This window comes from Podarcis vaucheri, assembly GCF_965113315.1.
Source record: "Podarcis vaucheri genome assembly, chromosome: 11".
NCBI classification, from domain to species: Eukaryota; Metazoa; Chordata; class Lepidosauria; order Squamata; family Lacertidae; genus Podarcis; species Podarcis vaucheri.
The window spans coordinates 25,614,284-25,639,063 of record NC_138749.1 but is presented as its reverse complement, the minus strand read 5'-3'; the positions used below and the strand labels follow the sequence as shown (position 1 = coordinate 25,639,063).

General features: G+C 41.3%; 1 long non-coding RNA gene across 1 annotated transcript in view; it reads left to right on the top strand.

Moving 5' to 3' along the window:
- Nucleotides 1-21,812, top strand: part of LOC309514257 — a 47,304-nt gene extending 25,492 nt beyond the window's left edge. Inside the window, exons 2-3 of the long non-coding RNA XR_014211839.1 lie at nucleotides 21,049-21,096; nucleotides 21,700-21,812. This is a non-coding gene — a long non-coding RNA (uncharacterized lncRNA). The remainder of the gene's footprint in view (nucleotides 1-21,048; nucleotides 21,097-21,699) is intronic.
- Nucleotides 21,813-24,780: the final 2,968 nt, after the last annotated feature.

Genomic DNA, 24,780 nt, shown 5'->3' with positions numbered 1-24,780 from the left:
CTTTTGGGCTACATGTTCCAAGAGCTTGAAAATGAGGGTTAAAGGGAAACAATTAGGCTTCAGCTTTCCCTTTGTAAAAATCTTGCGTTATCTGTAGTAGTGCATCGCTTATGACCCCAGTGTGTTTGAACCCACTTATTTTTCCATCTTCTGCCAATCTGCCTGTGCCCTGAAGCAGGAGTGATCCCAAAAGGCTGTCAGCTTTGGTGGGAGAAGCACTCAGCCCTCTTAAGGTGTACCAAGGCCTCCACATTAAAGTGATAGAAAACAAACAACCTCAGGAGCACTGGAAGCCCAAATAAGATCTGGCAGAAGAGGGTCCCAGGGATTTGGATGTGGAGAGAGCTGGCACTAGAAATGGAAGCTGATCATTACAGTTTCTGTCAAATTCCAGTAAACTGTCGGCATCTACATCTAGCAATCCTCTCTCCCTCCAAAATAGAAGGAACAGAATTTTAAAACAGAAATATTTATATACAATTATTTACTCTGTTGCTCTGCCTTGAGGATTATAATATCTACAGTTCTAACACTATCCTTCTCAGACATTAGAAGGATTATTCTTCTTACTTGGGATTTGCAAACCAACAGATTTGTAAAACAATAAAATAACAAAGCAGGGCAGTTTGATTTGATTTAGAACATTTGTATATTGCTTTATACTAAAATAAAAGCCTCAAAGGGATGTACAATACTACAACAGAACATGATAAAACATATTAAACAGTGCAAAATATTGGTGCAATAACAATTATAAAACCACACACTAAAACATGGATTGTAACAACAATATAATTAAAACTGACCATATACTAAGGAGAATAAAGAGGTTTTTACCTGGTACTTAAAGGTAGCACCAAGCAAGCCTCCCTGGAGAGAAAGTTCCAAAGGTTGGGGTACTATTTCAGAGAAGGCCCATTCTCCGGGCCACCCTCTGGCCCACAGTCTGGGCCTCTGCGACAAAGAGAAGGATCTCGGGTGATAAATTCAGTATCCTGGCAGGCTGATGTGGGACAATACTTATTGGAAACTAGCTGACAGGCAATACAGGTGCTCCAGAATCATTATATGTTAGCTCTTTGCAGGTTTCACTGACAGTCTGCCGGTCACGTTATGCACTAATTGAAGTTTTTCAACTGTACAGTGGTACCTTGGTTTAAGAACAGCCCTGTTTACAAACAATTCGGTTTACGAACTCCGCAAAACCAGAAGTAGTGTCCTGGTTTGTGAACTTTACCTCAGTCTAAGAACGGAATCTGAATGGTGGAAGGGCACCACCAGTGGCAGTAGGCTTCATTAGGGAAAGCGCGCCTCAGTTTAAGAATAGTTTCAGTTTAAGAACAGACTTCCGGAACAGATTAACTTCATAAACTCAGGTACCACTGTTTTCTAAAGCCATGTACAATGCATTGCAATAATCCATCTTAGACACTATCTAGAGTTTGAAAGTTATATCCACAAAATTCAATAGTACATACATAATCCCCAAGTAAATACATAGAATTGCATTCCTATGTATTCAGGATTGTATTCCTATTTATTCCTATGTTGTTGTTTAGTCGTTTAGTCGTGTCCGACTCTTCGTGACCCCATGGACCAGAGCACACCAGGCACTTCTGTCTTCCACTGCCTCCCGCAGTTTGGTCAAACTCATGCCGGTAGCTTCGAGAACATTATCCAACCATCTCGTCCTCTGTCGTCCCCTTCTCCTTGTCCCCTCCATCTTTCCCAACATCAGGGTCTTTTCCAGGGAGTCTTTTCTTCTCATGAGGTGGCCAAAGTATTGGAGCCTCAGCTTCACGATCTGTCCTTCCAGTGAGCACTCAGGGCTGATTTCCTTAAGAATGGATAGGTTTGATCTTCTTGCAGTCCATAGGACTCTCAGAAGTCTCCTCCAGCATCATAATTCAAAAGCATCAATTCTTCGGCGATCAGCCTTCTTTATGGTCCAGCTTTCACTTCCATACATCACTACTAAGAAAACCATAACTTTTACTATACGGACCTTTGTTGGCAAGGTGATGTATCTACTTTTTAAGATGCTGTCTAGGTTTGTCATTGCTTTTCTCCCAAGAAGCAGGCGACTTTAATTTCGTGGCTGCTGTCACCATCTGCAGTGATCATGGAGCCCAAGAAAGTAAAATCTCTCTCTGCCTCCATTTCTTCCCCTTCTATTTGCCAGGAGGTGATGGGAATATGGCTGTTGCCTCACTAAAAGCAATAGTCACTGCTTTTAGTTGCAAGTAATTTTTGCAGATACTTAGGAACAGAAAATATCTAGTAAATACACAGGCTATTTATTCCTATAATAGAGCACAAAATCCCAGAAACTAAACAAGCTTTCCTATATCGGCTCTACTTTTTTGTGGGGCCGGGTTGTGGTCAGGCCTCCTGGCCACTCCCCTCCCACATCATGCTAGGGGAGACCTCAGCCATGCCATGTAGCCAGGCAGCTAATCAGGTTGCTTTAGGGGTGTGGCTGGGGCCAATTTAAGCCGTGGCACAACTCTGAGGCTTCCCTTTAGTTAATAAAAATTATACACTACTTGATTGTTAAAAAAAAAACCTCAAAGAAGCAGTTTACAAAAAGATAAAACAGTAACATCCAGAAAAAATTACAACCATACTTTAAAACATGCTAAAGTTAAAATACTAAAACAGATTAAAATTACCTCAAGTTTCTAAGCATCTTTTATTTTCTAAACAAGTCTTTTCTAAACAAGAATGTTTTCAGTAGGTGCCAAAAAGAGTACAATGAAGGCACCTGTGTGATCTCAACAGGCAGGACACCCCAAAGTGTAAGGACCACCACACTAAAAGATTGACTTCTTACAAATGTGATATGAGTATTACGTGGCACTTGGGGCTGTGTAGTTACTAGATATTTTCTGTTCCTAAGTATCTGTAAAAATTACTTGCAACTAAAAGCAGTGAGTATTGCTTTTAGTGAGGCAACAGCCATGTTCCCATATATAGAAAAACATTTTAATACTGACATTCTAGCTATTATTAGGAACAGAATGTCTGGTGTACTACGGATGATTTCTGTAATGTGGGTCAGTCTCTGTAGGCCACTGTAAATCATTTGGAGATCTTTGGGTAACAAGTGACTAAAAAATCTAATAAACAATAATTACGATTATTTCAAGGGAATGTCACGCTGGGAATCTAAGGTGAGATACCCACAAGATGGAAGTTGACCCCCAATTCCATTCACAACACAGAGGCAGCTTAAGGTCCAAATAGTTCATTGTTGCAGAATAGAAAGGCTTCAGTAACACAGTTCTGGATGTTGATATATGCATACAGCTTGTAGGCTTTTGACTTTGGCAGATATATACATACAAGTACAAAGTATTTCTTTTGCTTCAGCAGTTCAAAACATAAGACAGACTCCAAATGCCTTCTCAAAACTCTCCCTGACACTGGCTGACTCCTGAGCTGACATGCCCTATTCATTTACAGTGGTACCTTGGGTTAAGAACTTAATTCGTTCTGGAGGTCCATTCTTAACCTGAAACTGTTCTTAACCTGAGGTACCACTTTAGCTAATGGGGCCTCCCGCTGCCACCACACCACCGCCGTGCGATTTCTGTTCTTATCCTGAAGCAAAGTTCTTAACCCGAGGTACTATTTCTGGGTTAGCAGAGTCTGTAACCTGAAGCGTCTGTAACTTGAAGCGTCTGTAACCCGAGGTACCACTGTATATAGATGGCACTGCCATAACAACTGGCTTGACTGATCTTGCACCTGTTGGCTTATCTCATATATATGGGGTAATTTGTGCTCGTGAGGGAACAGGTCAGGGAGATCCTATGTGTATCCTCTGTGAACGTTGGCCTATTAGAACATTAGGCTTGTGGATAAAAATGGGCAGTGCAAGAATACTCTTCAGCATCAAGTTATTGTGCTCTTCAAGCCAGGCATTCATGGATGTGTGTAAACGTTTCTCTTGCTTTAACTCCCTCAATAAGAGCAATTTGTTCATTTTCTCAAATGGCTTTGATTTAAGGGGAGGAGAAGATGAAGATCTGTCCAGCACTGCTGCCTTAGCCTTGAGGCAGAGCAGGTGTACCAGTTTGCCAGGCTTGGCCAAGATGCTGAGATGCCACCCATGCTGCAGGCCTTGTACTAGAGTGATTCATCTGGGTGGGGATGACAAGTGAGAGCTTTTGTATATAGTGGGATGAAAGAATAATCAGTGAATATGCAAGTGTGCTTGAAAAAGAGAAAAGTTATGAACTCTAAAGAAGAGATTATATGTACCAAAGAGAATTATGGAAGGCTTAGGATATTCTGCTCCCTCCAATGGCTGCACAGCAGACTCTTTTAAAACGTCGTAAACAGTGTTGGAGTGCAACTCTTGGATTGTCTGCTGCTTTTAGGCCCACAAAATAGTGTTATTATCTGGTGCCAAGGACAAATATTGTAAAGAGAAGAAGTGCTACATTAGCAGATTGCATATTGAGTAAAGGTAAACAGGGAAAGGAAACCAGTGGTTGCAATTATTGACAGAGCAATTAGTACTAGTAATCTTTCTTCCCTCCACCAGATAAAGCATATTTTATTTTGTGGGATTTTTGAGGAGGAAATATTCTCAATTTTAAGAAAATAAATATATTTGAAATTGGCATGCAGCAATAATAACAAATCCTTAGTAGTTAACCTATTTATGGAAATAAAGCTTTCATTATACCACAGAGGTGGTATGAAAAACCAGGAGGTTTTCTGTATATAAAGAAGCCCAAGTAGATGCTTTTAAAATGGTTTCCTTTAAAGCATGGTTGTATTTTTGGCAAATTCCCAGCACTTTACTTTCAGCCAGGAGAGTCTATGCATAGCTCTTAACAGTACTTCTACGCACATCATTATATGGATGGGCCTTCAAAGGAAGGTTTGAAAATACCTTGGCCTATAGTTGCCCTTAGAGAATAAGAACATTGTTTCTTTTGTTGATTTTGGCATCTAAGATTATATTAAAGAGGGTCTAATTGTGGCAAACTAGACTGGCTTGAATAATACAGTTGCTAAGTTTGCTTTGGTCTTCATACCAAATTTAGAATTATTTTGGGGTTTAATTTAAAAATCCAAAGAATCACAACATAAATTAACGAGAACTCATGCATGTCTTTAAAAAGTACAAGCAGTGCCGCCTTTTTCCAATTTCTAAAAATGAGATATGAAAACTTCAGCACTTCATACAGTAACCTTGCTTCTCTATGGGGAGAAAATAATCCTGACAGACTGTGTTATCTCATGGTAATGGGCCCATTCTTCATTCTCACTATTTGGTATTTGAGAGCCTCTGAGCTTGAGATGCTCTAGTCAGATCAGTCAAAGCATTGCCAGCTTTTGTCCTTCAGTTTTAATGGCAGTTAGGCATTTGCTTGAAATGATTTACTGTATTCAGTATAAGTTTCTGCTTATACTTAAAATAAAACAGAACATATTGTTAAATGTAGCTAGAGGTTGCTGTGAAACATAAACTCTGGACAGACTTGCAATGTCATTTGTATATAATACCCTTAGCTTTTGAGTGCCTTCAGAGAGAGAGAGAGAGAGAGAGAGATTTTATAATGAGGAGGAGGTTGGTTAATGGGCAACAAAACCCAATCATTGTATTATTCCTTTTTCTTCACATTACCTGAATGAATCCCTGTGCCAATTCTCTTCCTTCATTTAATGTTCAGTTACTGTTGAAGGAAAGACTGTGCCAAGCTTTGGGATGGCTGAGCATATACGTTTATAGTTTACAACAAACTGGCCTACCAATGACTGGGCCCCGGATAATTTCTGTGCCAGCAGGACCGCACCTTTTGCCTAATAAGCAATGTTTCTTTTGCCATGGCATACACCATTTTATGACTACTTCATTTGACATTTTGTTGCCCATCACCCAGTTTTGTGAGGTCTTTCTGGAGCACTTCACAGTTAAGAGATCAATAACCAAGATGTCTACCATTAGTTTAACAAAAAATTAGAAGCATGTAGGAGATCAGTATGGCTCTGCTGTCACAGGGGTGGGGTGCAACTCCTTATGCTTTTCTCCTGATCTAACCCAGTATAGGAAACATCAAAAATTCAGCATGGACCGAAAAAAGGCTTATTATGTGATCAGAATGATACCTGTAACATTGGACATGGGCAAAAATGAGGAAGTCTGTTTCTTTTAAAGGGCACTTCTTATATTCAACAGACACTGATGAAACAAAACGTATGAGGAATTTGGGGAGCCCTCTGTACTCTTTTTGCATTATGAAAATGGAGGGTCAAGTATAGTGGTGTCCTGGAACATGATTTTCATTTCCCCCGCAGATTCCAGGCTTTGAATGCCACTCCCTCTGGTGGCCTATGTGAATAATCAGTCACCAGAGAACAAAGCAAACTGATTGTCAAGCATTTTCCTGATTCTCAAAGCTTAATCAGTCCAGTGAAAGAAAATATGAGAATATTTAGTCTGAATACTGCAAGAAATTAACTGTGGTGTTTCCTTTGTTCATTCATCTCTGGATGTAGAAGATCCTTTAAGCTGTAGTCCTAAATGTACCTCCTTGGAGAGGCAGGGGGTGGGGAAGTCACTGATAACCAGCAGAACCAATTCTGGAGTAGGCATGCTTAGAATTAGATTGGGGTGTTTTGCTGGAGTGGGAATGACAGATGCCAATCAGTTGCTTCAAAATAGGGATTTTTGTGTGTTTTTGATTAGCTTCTTAATTCAAACATGCACTCTCTAGTAGCAATCATACCCTGCTGAGTAGACAGATACATTCTTGCTGCTCATCTCTTTCTTCCATCTCTATGGCTATACTATTTCTAAGACTTTCTGTTATTAATGGCATTTTGCCACCATCGGAAGTGAGTGTCAAAATACTTCGATCATCCTTGAAGGCTGCTTCACAGTGATGAGAAAATTGGTCTGATTAATGTAAATGATACACTATTCAATGCACAGTGCATCAGTGATTGCTTTGGTTGCACTTTAATTCACCTGTACTTGTACATTATACTTCTCTGGCAGCAATTACCTCTCTCTTTGGTAGGAGAGGAACTGTATTATTTGAAAGAACGTGGAACTTTCCAGAAACTTGTTCTAAACCATGTTTTAGTTCTCATTAAGTACAGCTGCCTGTGAAGTGCTTCAGTAATCTCTTCTTAAAAGGCACTGATGACAATGACTCTGCCCACATCCCAAAACAAGACTCTGTGATTAATTATTAAACAGTTCAGCTCTTATCCAAACTGTTTCTGCCATTATAACTATTTTAAGAAAAATATTGGATGAATTCTGACAACGCTAGCCACAAACTTTGAAACTTATTCCAGCAGAGGGAGTGTTGGGAAGTAGGGAATGGTTTTCTTTTCAACTGGTTATTGTAAGAGCTACTATGTAACTTTAAGAACTGGTGCCTGATTTTGTTTGTGTTCCTCTTCCTTTATATTTTCCCTGTTTTTCTTGCATATTTTAAATTGTAAAACTTGTAGGCAGTGGTTGTTTTGATTGTTGCTCTAGGTGTCCTTATGTAAGCTGCTTTAGGAGTCCTTTTTTGGCTGAAGAGCCAGGTAAAAATGCTTTAAATAAAAATAAGCATGTAAATGAATGCAACCTGCAGGGATTTCTAAGTATTACACATCCTGTAATGTAAGTCATAGCATGTCTAGAGCTGCAGTTCTGAAACCTACAAGCATAGGGTGGAGATAAGGGTGGTCCATCCCAGAAAACTACATGGGGTGCTTTCTGAAATATGTGTCAGCCATCCCACTAGCCAATCACTGACATCTAAAGAGCCCTCTCAAAAACTGTCTGGTTTGGTCCTCATTATCTGCATGCTTGAACGATAAAGAGCAAGAGGGTATAGTATTCAGAAGCTAGTGTACAGTTAAGGGTGTGGCAATAATTCAGCAGGTTTCTTTTCTAAAAATGATACTGTATCTCTCTAGAAGTGGGCAATTATCCCAAACCCACTTTCTGCTCAGTTCTCTGATTTACTATCAGTTGTGGGGCAGGGAAGTTATTGGGGTCTGGATGTGCAAGCTAGCCAGGGGTGTTGGTATTGTTGTTGTTGTTTAGTCGTTTAGTCGTGTCCGACTCTTCATGATCCATGGACCAGAGCATGCCAGGTACTCCTGTCTTCTACTGCCTCCCACAGTTTGGTCAAACGCATGCTGGTAGCTTCGAGAACACAGTCCAACCATCTCGTCCTCTGTCGTCCCCTTCTCCTTGTGCCCTCTATCTTTCCCAACATCAGGGTCTTTTCCAGGGAGTCTTCTCTTCTCATGAGGTGGCCAAAGTATTGGAGTCTCAGCTTCAGGATCTGTCCTTCCAGTGAGCACTCAGGGCTGATTTCCTTAAGAATGGATAAGTTTGATCTTCTTGCAGTCCATGGGACTCTCAAGAGTCTCCTCCAGCATCATACAGTGGCACCTCGCAAGACGAATGCCTCGCAAGACAAAAAACTCGCTAGACGAAAGGTTTTTCCGTTTTCGATTTGCCTCGCAAGACGAATTCCCCTATGGGCTTGCTTCGCAAGACGAAAATGTCTCGCGACTTTGTTAAACCGTTAAAACCGTGCTTCGCAAGACGAAAAATTCGCTAGACGGCAAAACTTGCGGAACGAATTAATTTCGTCTTGCGAGGCACCACTGTAATTCAAAAGCATCAATTCTTCGGCGATCAGCCTTCTTTATGGTCCAGCTCTCACTTCCATACATCACTACTGAGAAAACCATAGCTTTTACTATATGGACCTTTGTTGGCAAGGTGATGTATCTACTTTTTAAGATGCTGTCTAGGTTTGTCATTGCTTTTCTCCCAAGAAGCAGGCGACTTTAATTTCGTGGCTGCATAGGACTTAATGGATAAGTTTGATCTTCTTGCAGTCCAAGGGACTCCCAAAAATCTCCTCCAGCACCATAATTCAAAAGCATCAATTCTTCGGCGATCAGCCAGGGGTATGATAAGGTTAAGAATGGAAATCCTACTGGGAGAAAAGGCCATCTGTACTTGAATGTGTATCAGAATGATTGCAACACAATTCCTTAAAGTAAGAATATCAAGGATACTAAAGCAGAAATCTGTGTCTCTGGGATGAAAAAACATAAAACTGCAGATGTGAACTGTTCCTTCCATCCATAGCCCTAGTAGCTAACATTCATTATATAGCCAAATGAGGTAATTGTACATTCAAGTGGGAGAGTTGTGGAAAAGGATGGGCAGCCCAAATCTACAATCTGGTATTGGTGGGGTTTTGACCCACTAGCAAAGAAGTGAAATTGATTAGATTTGTCATAATTGGTAAATAAAATCTTAGATTCTCCTAGTTATGTTCCCCACATACAGATATTTTCTTGGTCTGTCTTGGATATGTCTGGATCGGTCTCATCTGTGTGGGAATGTTCAGGGATGCAGAAGAGGATATATTGTTTGATTATATCCTTTCCAACTTGTGTTAACAAGTTCTACAATTTAGCAGAGTAACATTCCCCTCTTTAAACTTACAGCGGATGCATTTGCTGAGACTCGCTAAAGCTTCTATAATACGTTTTAATGGTAATTCCCCTTTAGTCCCTCATAAACGATAAGACACGACAGTCTTCTATAAAAGTATAAAAAGTTTACTCACTAACATTCTGTTCACAATTGGATCCCAGAAAGCAGAATTAGCTTAGAAAAGTAATATACCTGGAAACTATCCCATAAAGAGACAGTCCTTTTGTCCTCTCTTGGCTGGAAGGCAAGAGAGCATCTTTAGGCTAAGCAGATGTTGCTTCTCCAATTAATGTAGTCAGAGATGGCCGCCAGTCCTATGCTTTTGTTACCTGCACAGGTGAGGCCACACCCACCTCTAGTCACATGCAGAGGAAGTCTGTCCCAGCTTAGGAGAAACAGGAAGTTCCGACAGGCTGGTCCAGACATCCCCTTTTATGTCCACTCTAGGGATGTTGTACTTGACTGCTCTTGTGTTTCACATCCTACAATCTGTCTTCCCAAATCCTGTGTCCTAGCACCATCCTACATGTGAAAGAACCTGTGTTTCTTTTCTACTTGTGAATTATATGTTGTGAAATGTTCTTTGTTACATGCCTCAAAACATAAACTCTAGCCCCCCTCAATAAGTCAGTTTTGAGATTTTGCCACGTGTTCAAGGGACGGTCACAGGCCTTAATACAAACTTTCCACATGATTAATCACATAGAATGGACTGTTCATCAGTCAAATCATTGATATACCAGCTGTTCCTGACATTTGAATATCTGTGATTCCCCCACTCCCATTCTATTTGAAGACTTTAACCAGATGCAGACTCTATGGCTTCAACATCAGCCATGCATTTAATAACCTCCTCCCAAATCTGTTTACCATGTAGCCTGACAAAGATTTCAGGAGCACACAAAAGCTTTTGGTAATATTTTGGTTGGTGCAGTAATAGTATTGATTTTTAGCTGTTTCTTACGGGGCCATTCTTACAGGGCCAACATGCTCCTTTTACTTTTTAAACAATATGGTCGACTTTTCATACGTCATCACAAAGTACATTGAAGAATATAGGCATAATATTGGATGTTATTAATAGAGAACATTGATTGTTTTGCCTGGGAGGAACATCAAAATGGTTGCAAATAATTTTAGGACTGATAAATAGATACAAATATCAGAAGGGCTTGCTCAGGGGATTTTTCAGTAGCCAAACGATGCTGGTTGTACTTTATTAGGGGAAAAGATATAACTTAAGATCAAGCAAATGTAACTTTGTGTGGCTTCAACAAGCCATTCCTGAAATAAAATTGTCGGATGATTCATGATTACACATACTGTATATGCAGATGATATACTTAGTAACTAATACAGAGATGGAGAATAAGAGGCAAAGAGTTGACTAATCTGGGGTTATGAGGCAGAGCAATGAAAGAACCAGGAAGATTCTTTGAATGACTGACTGACTAAAGAAATTCATATGCAAAGCAATAGGGAAGCCAATCTTATGAGAGTGAGAAATGGTTGAGATTGCAATAATAAGCAAGACAGAAATAGGAGAGGTAACACATAGTCAGCCTGTCAAAATAGGTCACACTGTCTGGGGTTGTCAGTAATCCAGCCCTGTATTTTACCCCCACCCCCCACCCTGATCCCATTAATCAATCCTTGGGTTCCTACTGAACCCACCATGTTTTATTTAAGAATATAAAAATTTCCCTGTTGCAATGGACATAGACTGATGCCTATCAACAAAATAATCCTGAACAAGATAATAGATGGTAAAGTATTTAAAGAGGCAAAGAAAGGGAGCATCTTTAAAGTGGGCAAAGCCTTTGTTCATAGCCTTTGTGTGAGCCATGACTGAGTAAAAAACATTGTTAAATACTGAATTAAAAAACAACAGAATCAGACACTAGTGTCTCCATAAACTAAGATTTCACCATGAGTACTCCCGAATCCATAAAAGGAAAACATCAAATACTTTTTCAGAATAAGGACAGGTTATAGGGCTATAATACTAAGCAAAGGATATGGGGAAGGAAAGGTGCTTCAAACATTTTGGCTAGCCCAACCATAAATTGGAAATGTATGGAAAGCAGAGGGCAGACCCAGCCTTCTCAGGAAATGCTTAGAAATACAGTCTTTTAAGAAAACCCAACTGGAGTACACCAAAAAAGCAGGCCAGGAAAGTAACAATGAAAGATATAAAACCACACAGGGGTGTATAGGTTAGACAGGAGAAGGGCACTGATTCCATGCATGTGTTTAGTATGCAATTGAGCCAGAAAAAGATAACTGATGCCGTGTGGTGGAGGTAAATAAGTGCAACAATTTACAAGCATCTAGACAAGCAAATATGTGTTTGTTTTGTAGTTCATAATACCATAAATAGTTCAACACAAAAATGGTGGAGACAATGAAAGAGGAGTGAGTTTGGCTCAGTTAGGATACTGAAATACTGAAAATCAAGGCATGGCTGTGAATTTAGCAAAATTGTCTCTCTTTTCTGGGGTGTCTGGATTGCTTCTTACTGATGCATCATGGTCTTGTGCAGGTCATGAAACTAAACAAATGCTGTGGGAACTTTCTGTGTTGAGTAATTGATTTCTCAATGTTAGCACTCATTCTACATACCCAATTATGTGTAGAAAACTGCAGCTTGATTCCTTGACTGGTTACTTAGGGTTATACCTTAAGGCTGTCATTAGTAGAGTTTTGTGCTGCACCTGTCAGACTTGTTTGCAAATACTATATGAAAACAAGCTGCAGCAGATTTTAGAATGCATTCCCCCAGCAATAGCAAACTGTAATGTCATCAAAACACATTCAAATAAAAAGGGTTTTGAAAGAATGTTACAATTGCCTTAAATCTGGCTTTCATAAGACTGTGGTTTCCAGGTTCTGCTGAGAACACGCAAGAACCCCATGAAATCTAGTGAGAGCCCCACAAAGCTTCTGCGAGATTTTATGGGGCTCTTGCAAGATCTTGTTTGAGCCTGGAAGCCCCCACAGCTGCGGCAGGGGACATACCTGTGTAGGTGCCCACAGAGGCATCCCTTGAATTCTGTCACTTGAGGTGGTTGACTCAGTCTGCCTCATGGACCAGCAGGGAGAAGCTAAGTTGTTGAAGGGGTGCATAGCTGTGTATGGCAGTGCCACAATCAACTGTGTTTGGGGCAGAGGAGGTTGGACAGACCAGGAAAGGGAAAAGCATCATAAACCACTTTGTGCTATCTGTCTTCAGCATCAAAGCTCCTTGCAGAAAATGTTGGGAAACTTCCAAGTTTGAGGGCGCTGTTTTTAAACACCCATGTCAGTTAATAATACAATTTCGGGGTTGATCCTGGATGAGAATGAAAGACCGATTTAATGCATACTCAGTCATGGGTCCATCATTGCGGATTTAAGCTGAGAGAATAGGATTATTGAACTTGATCTTGGAGCTATAGTGGGAATGCTTCTAAAGGAAGTAAAACTTAGCTCTGTCACACCTTCCTTACATAGATGAAGTTCTTGAGCATGTTGTCTCATCTCAGTTCCAGGCACTTTCTATTTCATATCTGTTATTTAATTCAGCCTTCACTAAGTTGGTGCCCTTAGATGGAACTACAGCTCCCATCAGCCCCAGTTAGTGGGGACAATGGTCAGGGGTGATGGGAGATGTAGCTCAGCAAAACCTGGAGGACCACAGATTTCCCCACCCTATGCTGTCTGTCCTGAGTCAAGTCATTTTATTGTGTTTTAGTAGACAGCCATTATGCATATGAAAATGACAACAACAAAAACAACAACAACATTTCTGCTCTTAACTGTTAAAGGATAAATAATTTCCCTCTTTAATAGCACTAATTTGTAGAGCCTTAGCAAGAAATTTAGATATTCTTACAAATTTAATCCGTTCCAGAAGCCTGTCTTAAACCAAAGCCATTCTTAAACCGAGGCACACTTTCCCTAATGAGGCCTCCCACCGCCAGTGCCCTTCTACTGTTTGGCTTCCGTTCGGAAACTGAGGTAAAGTTCGCAAACCGGGACACTACTTCTGGTTTTGCGGAGTTCATATACCGAATAGTTCATAAAACAGGGCTGTTCTTAAACCGAGGTACCACTGTATACTTCTCTACAATGGACAGCAAAAGAACAAGTCTTTGCTGGGGATGACCTTCCCTTCTCTGATCTTAACAATGAGTAAATATAGACACGAGTTGCATCTTCTATTGACACAGAGTTGCAACCACAAACACTGTCCTTAAGAATTCCTTTGTCCTGGCCCATCCAATCTGCTAGTGAAAGGACATTTGATTTTGCCTGTGTGAAGACTACCCTCATTTTAACGTATCCCAGCGTTTGCTACCAAGATGTTTATTGATTGTGGTAAATAAAGAAATGCAGGTAGGCTACTGGGTGGACACTTAGCCAGCAGCACAGGGTGAGCTCATTCTGCTGACGAAAGAGAAAGTGCCAGTCTGGTTGCTGAACCTGGGTGCATTTTCTCTTGTCTCTCTTCTCTCTGGTCACCACCCAGAAAAGCAGCAAGCATTACAGCTAGGGACAATCCAAGCCACTGTGTTTCTCTGCTGTTGTTTCTGGCTTTCTGCTGTGGCTTCCACCTTTATGCTGTCACAGGTATAGCAATGGAAAGCATTCAGACTGGGGGCAAACTAAGGCTTGCCTTTCCATAAACAAAGTGTAATAAATGAACAGAACTGTTCAGACTGTGGTGTATCCATCACACATGTGTATTAATCAACAGTCAAGGGCCTTCTCAGCAGTGGCGTCAGATGTCAAAGGAATAAATAACTATCTGACTTTTAGAAGACATCTGAAGGCAGCTCTGTTTAGGGAAGTTGTTAATGTTTGATGTTTTACCGTGCTTTCAATATTCTGTTGGGAGCCACCCAGAGTGGCTGGGGAAACCCAGCCAGATGGGCAGGGTATAAATAATAAATTATTATTAAATTATTATTATTATTATTATTATTATAGCTTCATAATAATCACTCACCGTTGTTTACAAAGGATGCAAAACCCCAGGCACTCAGTAGCCTTGGGCAATTTAAAAGTTGGGGCCTGGTAACTGTGTTACTAAAGAGAGCAGGAAGCAGGTTTCTTCTTCCATGTAAGCTACTGTCTATAGGACCTGACCATGCTGCTTCCTTTTAATATACAAACATTTCTCTTGCTATCTATCTTCTCCCCTACCTCCACATTTCTACTACTCATTTTTCCACCATGTTTTTTTTTTGTACATATCTTCCTTAGATCCAAAACACTTCTCTCCATATTTATTTTTTTCTCTCCTTTCCACAATATTTTATTTCTCATTCCTCTCCCCATCTCCTGCAGTTTTAACATGTATTTGAGATGATTAGCAAAATCAAGTGTCCCTCACACTCAATTTTTTTGTAGGGTTCAAGTAGGTTCCAATAATTGTTCTGGCACATCATTGCTCCTCTCCCCCACCCTTCTTTTTGCTGGATTGTGCATGCTAGTTAACCTGCATCTGTGTAGTTTACAGGAAACTCCATCTTGACAGGCCAGCTAGTTTGTATGTACACCTTTGCAGGATCTCAGCTGCATCTCTAACTCTGCCACACCTAATTGAGAGGCATTTTAATTATTCCACCGTCTCCAGTGCAGGGGAGTCAGGCTGGGGTGAGGAGGATGGGATTGGCAGCAAGATAGCTGGAGGGAATTGGAATACATATTACCTAAGGGAGTGGTATCCTCAGTCTTCATCTACTTTAATTCCCTCACCAGACACATCAAACAATAACGCTGTAGGGCTTGAAAAAATTGGGGCAAGGCAGCAGGGGCAGTGGGTGGCAGGCAATGACAGCCTGTCTAAATATCTGAGTGGCAGACAATTGAAAGGAAACAACTTTGCTGCATGGCCAGTACAGGCGAAACTATGTGTGGTAATTAATTGTTGGGGCTGTTTTTGTTTTTAAACAAAGAAAAGTTTGATAATTGGACTAAGCTGCTCGGCCATAGGTGAACTCGGAAGGGAGAATTTATTTGGTATGACATTTCCCAAAGTTCAGTGAAATCTGACTGCTCCCCTGTAATTATAGTGATTAGTTTTAAAACTTGTACCTCACTGCCTGCTTTTTTGCATTGAATGTAGGAAGTGGGGGGAACACTACAAAAGTGGTGGGGCCAACACTAAAGGAGTAATTTGCATTTGTGCTTAAAATGTGACTTGGAGTCTGGAATCGATAAGCTTCTGAATGCCAGTTCCTGGCAACTGCTAGTGGGGAGAGTTCAGTTGCACTCAGGTCCTGCTTGTAGCCTTCCAAAAGGCATCCCATGAGAGCAGGATGTTGCACTAGATGGGTCTTGGCTTGATCCATCAGGGCTCTTCTTATGTTCATATCCACATAAAGGAGAAATGTCCATTAACATTTTCTGTATATTCTGGATTTTTTTTAAGCCTTTGTGCCCAACAAGCCCTCGCACAGCTGCAAAAAAACAAGAGTCCAATCAAATGATTAGCTTCCAAATATAGAAGACTTTATCTCATCAGAATATACCATTGCAAACAGACTTCAATGCTTGTCCCTCAACGTCCTTTTTTAAAATTACAATAGGCTATTCTTATGCTAACCAAAAGGGCAAACATACAGCTAATTTTCATAACAAGCTCTTACAAGTGATTAGCAATCTGTAAAGAGATCTGTGCTGACTGGAAAAATACTAGATTCACTGGACTTGCTCGTCTAAGAGCTTAGTGGTAGACCATCTGCTTTCTGCTTTGCAACCAGAAAGTTCCCAGTTCAATCCCTGCCTGACATGCACAGGTAGGACTGGAAAACACTCCCTGTCTGAAATCTGGGGAGTTGATGCTTGTCAATGTGGACAATACTGAACTAGATGGACCAATGGTCTGACTCCCTCCCTGTGTTTCTAAGTGCTTGTCTGCATTGCTTTCCTTACCTGTCTAATAATGACACTATCCATTCTGCTTGATATAAATTTAGTTCACCAGTAAGCATCTGGGTTTTGCAGAGTAGTTTTACTGATATTTCCTTATAAACATGGAGTCCTACTTGTCAATAGGCAGAAAATGAGCTAGGATTTAGTTGTTCCCTTCGGTCACAAGAGTAGAAAATTAGTACATATCAGCCCAGGCCTAGATATCTTGCTGTCTTCCTAAGGACTCAGCTACACAGGTCAATTTATAGTGTTAAAATGCATTATAAAAATGTGACACCAGATGGTGCTGTAGAGCAGAATCCAAAGTCAATGGCAGATTGCCTTGGGAGCTTTTCCCCCCATAGCATTTTTAATAGTGTTTTTTATATCTGTGTAGATACAGCCAGTGCAACTTAAGTGGTGATATAACAACAGGACTTGATAGGAGAGCAAAATGATCTCAACATTTTGAGTTTTGCATGCCATCTAGCAGTCTGAAGACCCAGGGGTCCTGATATACTGACATGTAACCTGCACGTATATTTTGCCTCTCTTGAGTTGCTTTTAAAAGGGCCTTAAAGACTTTTATATGCCAGACTGCTCCAGATTGCTGATTCTGGTGTGATGTTTTGAAACTGTCATTGTGCTTTGCTTTATCTCTGAAGTCCTGGACTAAAATGTTGGTGTCTTCAGCTTAATGTGTTTCATTAAGTATTTCTGGACCATCTAGAGGGGCTGGGAGCTGGGGGCACTGTCATACAACAGTGGTTTCGCTCCTTCCTCCTGGGCCGTGTCCAGAAAGTGGTGGTGGGGGATGAGTGTTCAGACCCCTGGGCCCTCACTTGTGGGGTGCCTCAGGGTTCCGTCCTCTCCCCCATGCTTTTTAATATCTATATGAAGCTGCTGGGAGAGATCATCAGGGGGTTTGGACTGGGTGTTCATCAGTATGCAGATGATACCCAGCTCTACCTCTCCTTTAAATCAGAACCAGTGAAGGCCGTGAAGGTCCTGTGTGAGTGCCTGGAGGTGGTTGGAGGATGGATGGCGGCTAACAGATTGAGGTTGAATCCTGACAAGACAGAAGTACTGTTTTTGGGGGACAGGGAGCGGGTGGGTGTGGGGGATTCCCTGGTCTTGAATGGGCTAACTGTGCCCCTGAAGGACCAGGTGCGCAGCCTGGGAGTAATTTTGGACTCACAGCTGTTCATGGAGGCGCTGGTAAACTCTGTCTCCAGGGCAGCTGTCTACCAACTCCACCTGGTACGCAGGCTAAGACCCTACCTGCCCGCGAACTGTCTCGCTAGAGTGGTGCATGCTCTAGTTATCTCACGCTTGGACTACTGCAACGCGCTCTACGTGGGGCTACCTTTGAAGGTGACCCAGAAACTGCAATTAATCCAGAAGCGGCAGCTAGACTGGTGACTGGGAGTGGCCGCCAGGACCACATAACACCGGTTCTGAGAGATCTGCATTGGCTCCCAGTACGTTTCCGAGCACGATTCAAAGTGTTGGTGCTGACCTTTAAAGCCCTAAACAGCCTCGGTCCTGTATACCTGAAGGAGCGTCTCCATCCCCATCGTTCAGCCCGGACACTGAGATCCAGCGCCGAGGGCCTTCTGGCGGTTCCCTCATTGCGAGAAGTGAGGCTACAGGGAACCAGACAGAGGGCCTTCTTGGTTGTGGCGCCCGCCCTGTGGAACGCCCTCCCATCAGATGTCAAAGAGATAAATAATTACCTGACATTCAGAAGACATCTTAAGGCAGCCCTGTTCAGGGAAGTTTTTAATATGTAATGCTGTACTGTTTTTAACACTTGATTGGGAGCCGCCCAGAGTGGCTGGGAAAACTCAGCCAGATGTGCGGGGTATAAATAATAAAATATTATTATTATAATGTATTTTAAATATATGATGGTCTTTATGATCTTGCTTTTAAAATGTGTTTATACTAGTTTGGGTTATACTGTAAGGCACTTTGTGTTGACCATTTGCAGAATACTTATCATAAATATGTAAACAAACATCTGTGCATATATGAAAAATTCCTTGTGGGATAAGAGAGATTGTATACAAAAGGCTCATGACCTGAACAGATTTCTGTTTCTTTCAGTGGAGGGTGAAACTGTAAATATCTATTGTGTTGATAGCATTCTGACATTTTGCAAGATTGTATTTGTGATGTTTTAAGATATGAGGTAAATTACTTAGGGGTTTTTTTTAAATGTAAAGCAGTATAGAAATTTTCTAAACTGGCACCGTGGATGGGTCTTACAACCCCTACACAGGCAACTGCAAAGGCAAACAAATAATAATGATGTCATAGGAGCCAACTCCTACGGGCTTCACCCCCCCCCCCCAATAAAATATTCCCAAGTTGATGGGCATTGCCATTCCAATGGTGTATGTGAACTGTGTCATGTGATTGATTATGCTGGGTGGGGCTTACCTGGGCCCCTCCAATATTTTATTCAAGTTGGCACTCCTGAATGATGTTATTACCTAATGGTACCTCGGAAGAATTTCACCCCCTCCCCCATTTTCTTTTGTTAAATTCTTCAAGTTGCATTAGAGTGATATTTTAAAATAATAGAAAAAGAGGGATTTTGTTAAAGATATCTGCAAATAAAGAAATAGAAATGGTCTAAATAAAATATATAAGCAGAAATCAGTGGAGCACCCCTATGGTGTGAGCTTTCTGTGTGCATAACAGTAAATGTAGGCCTCTGACAGGGCAAGTAGATGTGAGGGTTTTATTTTAAATCGCTTGCTGGGTTTGACCCATTGAGACATACTTTGATCACCATTACGAGCAGTCTGGAACTGCGAGGGCTAGAAAGTAATTAAAAAAAACAAAATCTGAACAAGTGCTCAAGTCTTCACCGACCGCAAGTGAGGCAAAGTCCCCTCTCCTCAGCAGCCACTCCATGCAGCCATGAACTTCAAATGGGAGTCACGCCTGCTGCACTGAGATCAGCATTTGGCATTTAATCCGAAAGAAATCCTGAGGCGAGCCTTCCTTGACTCCTCCATTAACTCAGAAATGAGTTTTGCCCCTTGTCGCTTTTATTTGTCTCCAACACTAACAACATTTTCATGGTTGTTATAAACAGATAAGCAAACCTAAAATCAACTCCAAATGCCCCACAATGTCAGGGTGTTTTTGTTTTGCTAGGCTCTTGTTTCCCAGGCGCCAGGCCTGTAGTGCGTTTTTCTTCCTAGTGATTTATGACGCTGCTTTTCCTGTTTAGTTAACGATGATTCTTGACAATTTAACTCAACAGGCAAATTTGAGGTACATCTGAAAAATAAAAGAGTCGTTTGAGGGATTCATACTGAGAGGTGATTTACAAGCGCCAAGACTAGCCTCAGTCACTTGGGATTTTGCCACAGGTGCCATTTAAGGTGATATTTTCTCCACAAGTCGAGTTATGGCATCATGCTTTTCTAGCACTCTGGGACACATTCTGATGCCAAGGTGAACTCAAGGAGAGACTAGCTTTTCTAGCCCACCACAAATGCAACAACATTAACCTTATTTAAATTTCTACAGTGGTATCTCGGGTTAAGAACTTAATTCGTTCTGGAGGTCCGTTCTTAACCTGAAACTGTTCTTAACCTGAGGTAACAATTTAGCTAATGGGGCCTCCTGCTGCTGCTGCCACCGCCGCGCAATTTCTGTTCTCACCCTGAAGCAAAGTTCTTAACCTGAGGTACTATTTCTGGGTTAGCGGAGTCTGTAACCTGAAATGTCTGTAACCTGAAGCGTCTGTAACCCGAGGTACCACTGTAATCCCAATCCAGATGTGCACGTGTCATATATCTCATATATGTAAAGCACATGACTTGCCACAAATAATCCTGGGAACTATAGTTTGTTGAGGGTGTTAGGAATTGTAGCTCTGTGGGAACTACATTTCCCCAGATTCTGTGTTGGAAGGCAGCCACGTGCTTTAAAGTTATGGTATATACACCGTCTCAGAAATAAATGCCTCCAGCGATTACATCAAACTAATCAATATCAGGGTTAGAACAAAGCTGTCTTAGTTATATAGACAGAGTAGAAAACTATTGACTGCACACACAGCATTCATTTAAATGACATGGCTTCTCCCAAAGAATCATGGGAACTGTAGTTTACCAACAGAGCTACAGTTGCCAGCACCCTCAACAAATTTCTGCTCCCAGAATTCTTTGGGGCAAGTTGGTGTTTAAATGTACAATGTGTATATGAAGCCATTCTGAGTGTGTTTTGGGGTGAGGAGCTGGCTGGCGGGAACAGGGACTGCCAGCATGGCACCTGCAAACCTCCTCTGACACACATAGGGTCCTCCCTGAAATTAGGCTGGAAAAAAGCATTCTGTTGTAGCCACTATAATAAATTGTGTGGGCTTGGTTGCTGTGTGTGTTGCCCAGGCTGCAAATGTGTCCATGGGCCCAAAAAGGTTGGTGATCTCAGGGCCTAGACACTTCTGTTGAAGGCATATAAACAGTTGAAGCATACGCAGAAGATTACATCTGTTCAGCTCTGACGTGAGTATCCGTAACATGTCAAAAATGTGACAGCAGAGGAGTGAGTGCATTGAAGTCATCCTTTCCACAGCACTGGGGCGGAAATCATGTTGTTCCTGTGCCTTGAGGCTTAACCGCTCATTTTTTATGCAGGCTATCCTGTCCACTTTGACTCATCTCCTCACATGTGAACCTAGTGAGGTAAGACTGTCCAAAGTGCCTTTATCTATGTCCCACTGCAATTCCTGCGGTGAACCTCTTGGTATCAGCCTCTTTATGGAAATAGGGAGGACAATGAAGGCCCTGAAAGCCTAGCCAAAAGAAAGGGTGACTATATTTTAGAAAAAGCACCTTTTTATATTCTAGTGTTCAAAAACAGTCGAGTTTCAATATGCACACTGTTTAAAATCTGGAAATGTTTGCATAACTAAAGTAGAATTTTAAAAACTACAGCTGGTTTACAGGCTGGATGGTAAACAGAGCAAGAGTAATGTTGGTGGGGAAAGTTGTCTGTTGTTGGAGTCACAGAGTCTGTCCTTAGTCACAGTCTTAAGGTGGGATGTGGGAGGAGATAGCAGGCATTCAAACAAAGATGTGCTAAGTGCTATACAGGTTTTGAGTTGTGCCTAGGACTGCTGGAAAGAAGAAACATGCCATGCCATGGCTGATCCCCCATTTTTAGAAATATAAATATAGTGTAGTAGTTCAGACATAAGGGCAAGTTGTGGTTTTTGGAGTTTTAAGATCTGTGAAATTCAGGTACTGAAGTGAGCTCTGAGGCATTGATTTTATCTTCTTCTGCAGGTTTTATGCCATGTCAGATTAGATTTTACGGTCTTTTAAGAAAACGATCCAGAAAACTTGGGTGATGGAGTGCCACATAAACACAACAACAACAACAAAGGTGGTAGTAGTAGTAGTAATAATAATAATAATAATATTTTTTAAATGGTTTGTGCTGATGAAAGCAGGAGGGAGCACATGACCACAGGGCTCAGGCTCATGATACCAAACTATGGTTTAGAATTACATCTAGGATCTAAATTGAATTCTGATGCTAACTGCAGTAACTTTTTGGAGAAAGAGTGACTTCATAGTCTAGCATAGCAAATGCCATTTTCTTTGTTTTTTTACAACAGGAAAAACTGTCAAGACCGGCCTTAAATTGCTGGTGAAGCACAGCTGAACTCCACAGTATCAGCCTTGCCACAAATGGTTTCATTTTGTGCAAAATGTACCAAAAGGGTCATTACTAGACTAGATCTGCTAAAGTGCTTCAAGCAAATTTGTGCAGAACAATTCCTGGACATTTGGCTTGTTAAATGTTTTCAAATGTTTGTTAAAAACTGACTTTTGGAGATGATATATGTAAAAACAAAGGTGGCGGTGGGGACTCAGAGCTGAAACAGAGCTCACTCCCAGCAACTGAGAAGGTAGGCTGCTTCATATTCTCATTAGCCACCTTCATTTAGAACAGTTGTATATATACTATAAAAATTACTATATACCTCAGCCCCCCAAAAGACCCTGATTCAAATGTGTAATAAGTCATTGATGAAGCAATATATACATTGGCTTGGATCCTAAGCTTCCACAAGCAGAAGGGTTTAATCTACAGTCGTACCTCAGAAGTTGAACAGAATCTGTTCGACTTCCAAAATGTTTGGAAACCAAAGTGCAGCTTCCGATTGGCTGCAGGAAGCTCCTGCAGCCAATTAGAAGCCGTGGAAGCTGTGTGGGATGTTCAGGTTCCAAAGAACGTTCAGAAACCGGAACACTCACTTCTGGGTTTGCTGTGTTCAGGAGCCAAAACGTTCGACTCACAAGGCGTTCGGGATCCAAGGTATGACTGTACTCATGTTTGTGACTGAGATCCAGAGGAGGAGGCCATTTTTGCCAGCCCACCCCCACCAGCTCTTATGCTGCTCCAGAGGATGCTCAAATCATTTGAAGCAGATTTTATGGGAGGGTTACACATTAGGCTGTAAGGGCAAGGGACAATCCATAAAAATCACCTCCCTCCCACCCAGCCCCGATTCCACTGGTGGGAGTGTTACAGGAGCAGAACTCTGCTCAGAATATGTTGCTGCCTGCAGGAGCAAATTTAGGGTTCCAGCCATGGTTACTTGTTGTTCATACTTTGCAGGTGTTGATTTATATCTGATTGAAGATGTCTGTGCTGGACTACAAGGTCCAGGTATAGTTGTACAAAAATGATGTACAGTGGTACCTCGGGTTAAGAACTTAATTCGTTCTGGAGGTCTGTTCTTAACCTGAAACTGTTCTTAACCTGAAACACTACTTTAGCTAATGGGGCCTCCTGCTGCCGCCGCGCCGCCACTGCACGATTTCTGTTCTCATCCTGAAGCAAAGTAATCTGGGGTACTATTTCTGGGTTAGTGGAGACTGTAACCTGAAGTGCATGTAACCTGAGGCGTATGTAACCCAAGGTACCACTGTACTAATTATAAGTAAGACATGACATGGAATGCTAGTTGCACCTTTACAAAAATGTTTTCAAAAGGGTTAGGGAGGTGGTTGTTTTTGGATGGTAAAGCAAGGTAAATATACTTCTTTTATGTTTAGAGTGACCTCTGAAATGTCTTCAGTCCTCCCCCTCCTGAATTTTATTAGTTAATCGATAAGACATGATACAGAGTATGGTTGTTATCATCATAATCGCACCCTTGAGAACTTTGAGGCATGAACTATTACCTTTTGATAACACGCATGGGAATGGCTTCATTTAGATTATGAGACAATTTTATAGGAGGGGGAAAATGGGCTCTTCTGTTGAAGAAAGATGAAGCTGGCCGTTTAAAATTAGCAGCCATTTCTATTGAGCTGATAGATTAACTTCCCCTTGTAGATCGCTCAAAGTCAAACAGAACCCATCCCCCTGTCTGAACAGCTACAGAGGAAAAGCCATTTATATGTGACATGACTGAAAGTCACTTTTAGCTTCATATGTATGCCTTGAGGATAATTAAATTGCAAATATGAAGAGAATGTAGCAGCAACAAGATGACTAAAATGGAAAGATGTGCACTAGAGCATTTCCTCTGCAATAAGACTGCAGTTTTACATATCACTTGTTATATGAAATATACAGCATACTCACAGCTGCTTATTGCAGTTTACTTCTTATCTTTTTTAATGTGGGAGATGTAAGAGTTTGATCTTTCAATGGAATTTTATAAAAGGTCGAAAAGAAACCCTCACTGAGTCTGGGTCTGGAACGATACTGTTGGATAATAAGTAACAACAATTACTGATGCTGGAGAGGCTCAACAAAATGTTTTACAACTGTGCTGGCGCTTACAGGCGGTTTCCTTTTGCAGTTTTGATGAACATTCATATAGCTCATTTCACAGCCTCAAATGTTGTTAAAAGCAACTACTGAACATCTAACGTGCTCTGCCAGTGCAAACCCTACACTAGGCTGTGAATTCTGCATCCAAGAAAATCTGCAGAAAACAAATTGTAGATATGACTGACAGAAGGTGACCCCGCCCCCCGGTAAGCATTAAATGAGAAAAGGCTGATCGTGTTATATTCCAAATTAGAACTTGAAGCAATGTCTAGCAAACATTGGGATGTTTCACTGCCAATATTCTGAATTACAAGTTATTGTTCCTTTGTGTGAGCACCACATCTGTACAAAGTGTCATACTTCTGAAATTCTTATCTGGCAAATGTATATGCACTATCCAAACAGCTGTGCATATACAACTCATTCTGAAATGCATCCCTATCATTTCTCCACAATTTACTCAAGTCTTACTGAAGCCCTCCATGCCATGAATTTTAATATATACAGCACATTTTGCAAGTAGACACTGTGGAGGGTCATGTTAAGCAGAACAGGGGAAAATGTAGATCAAA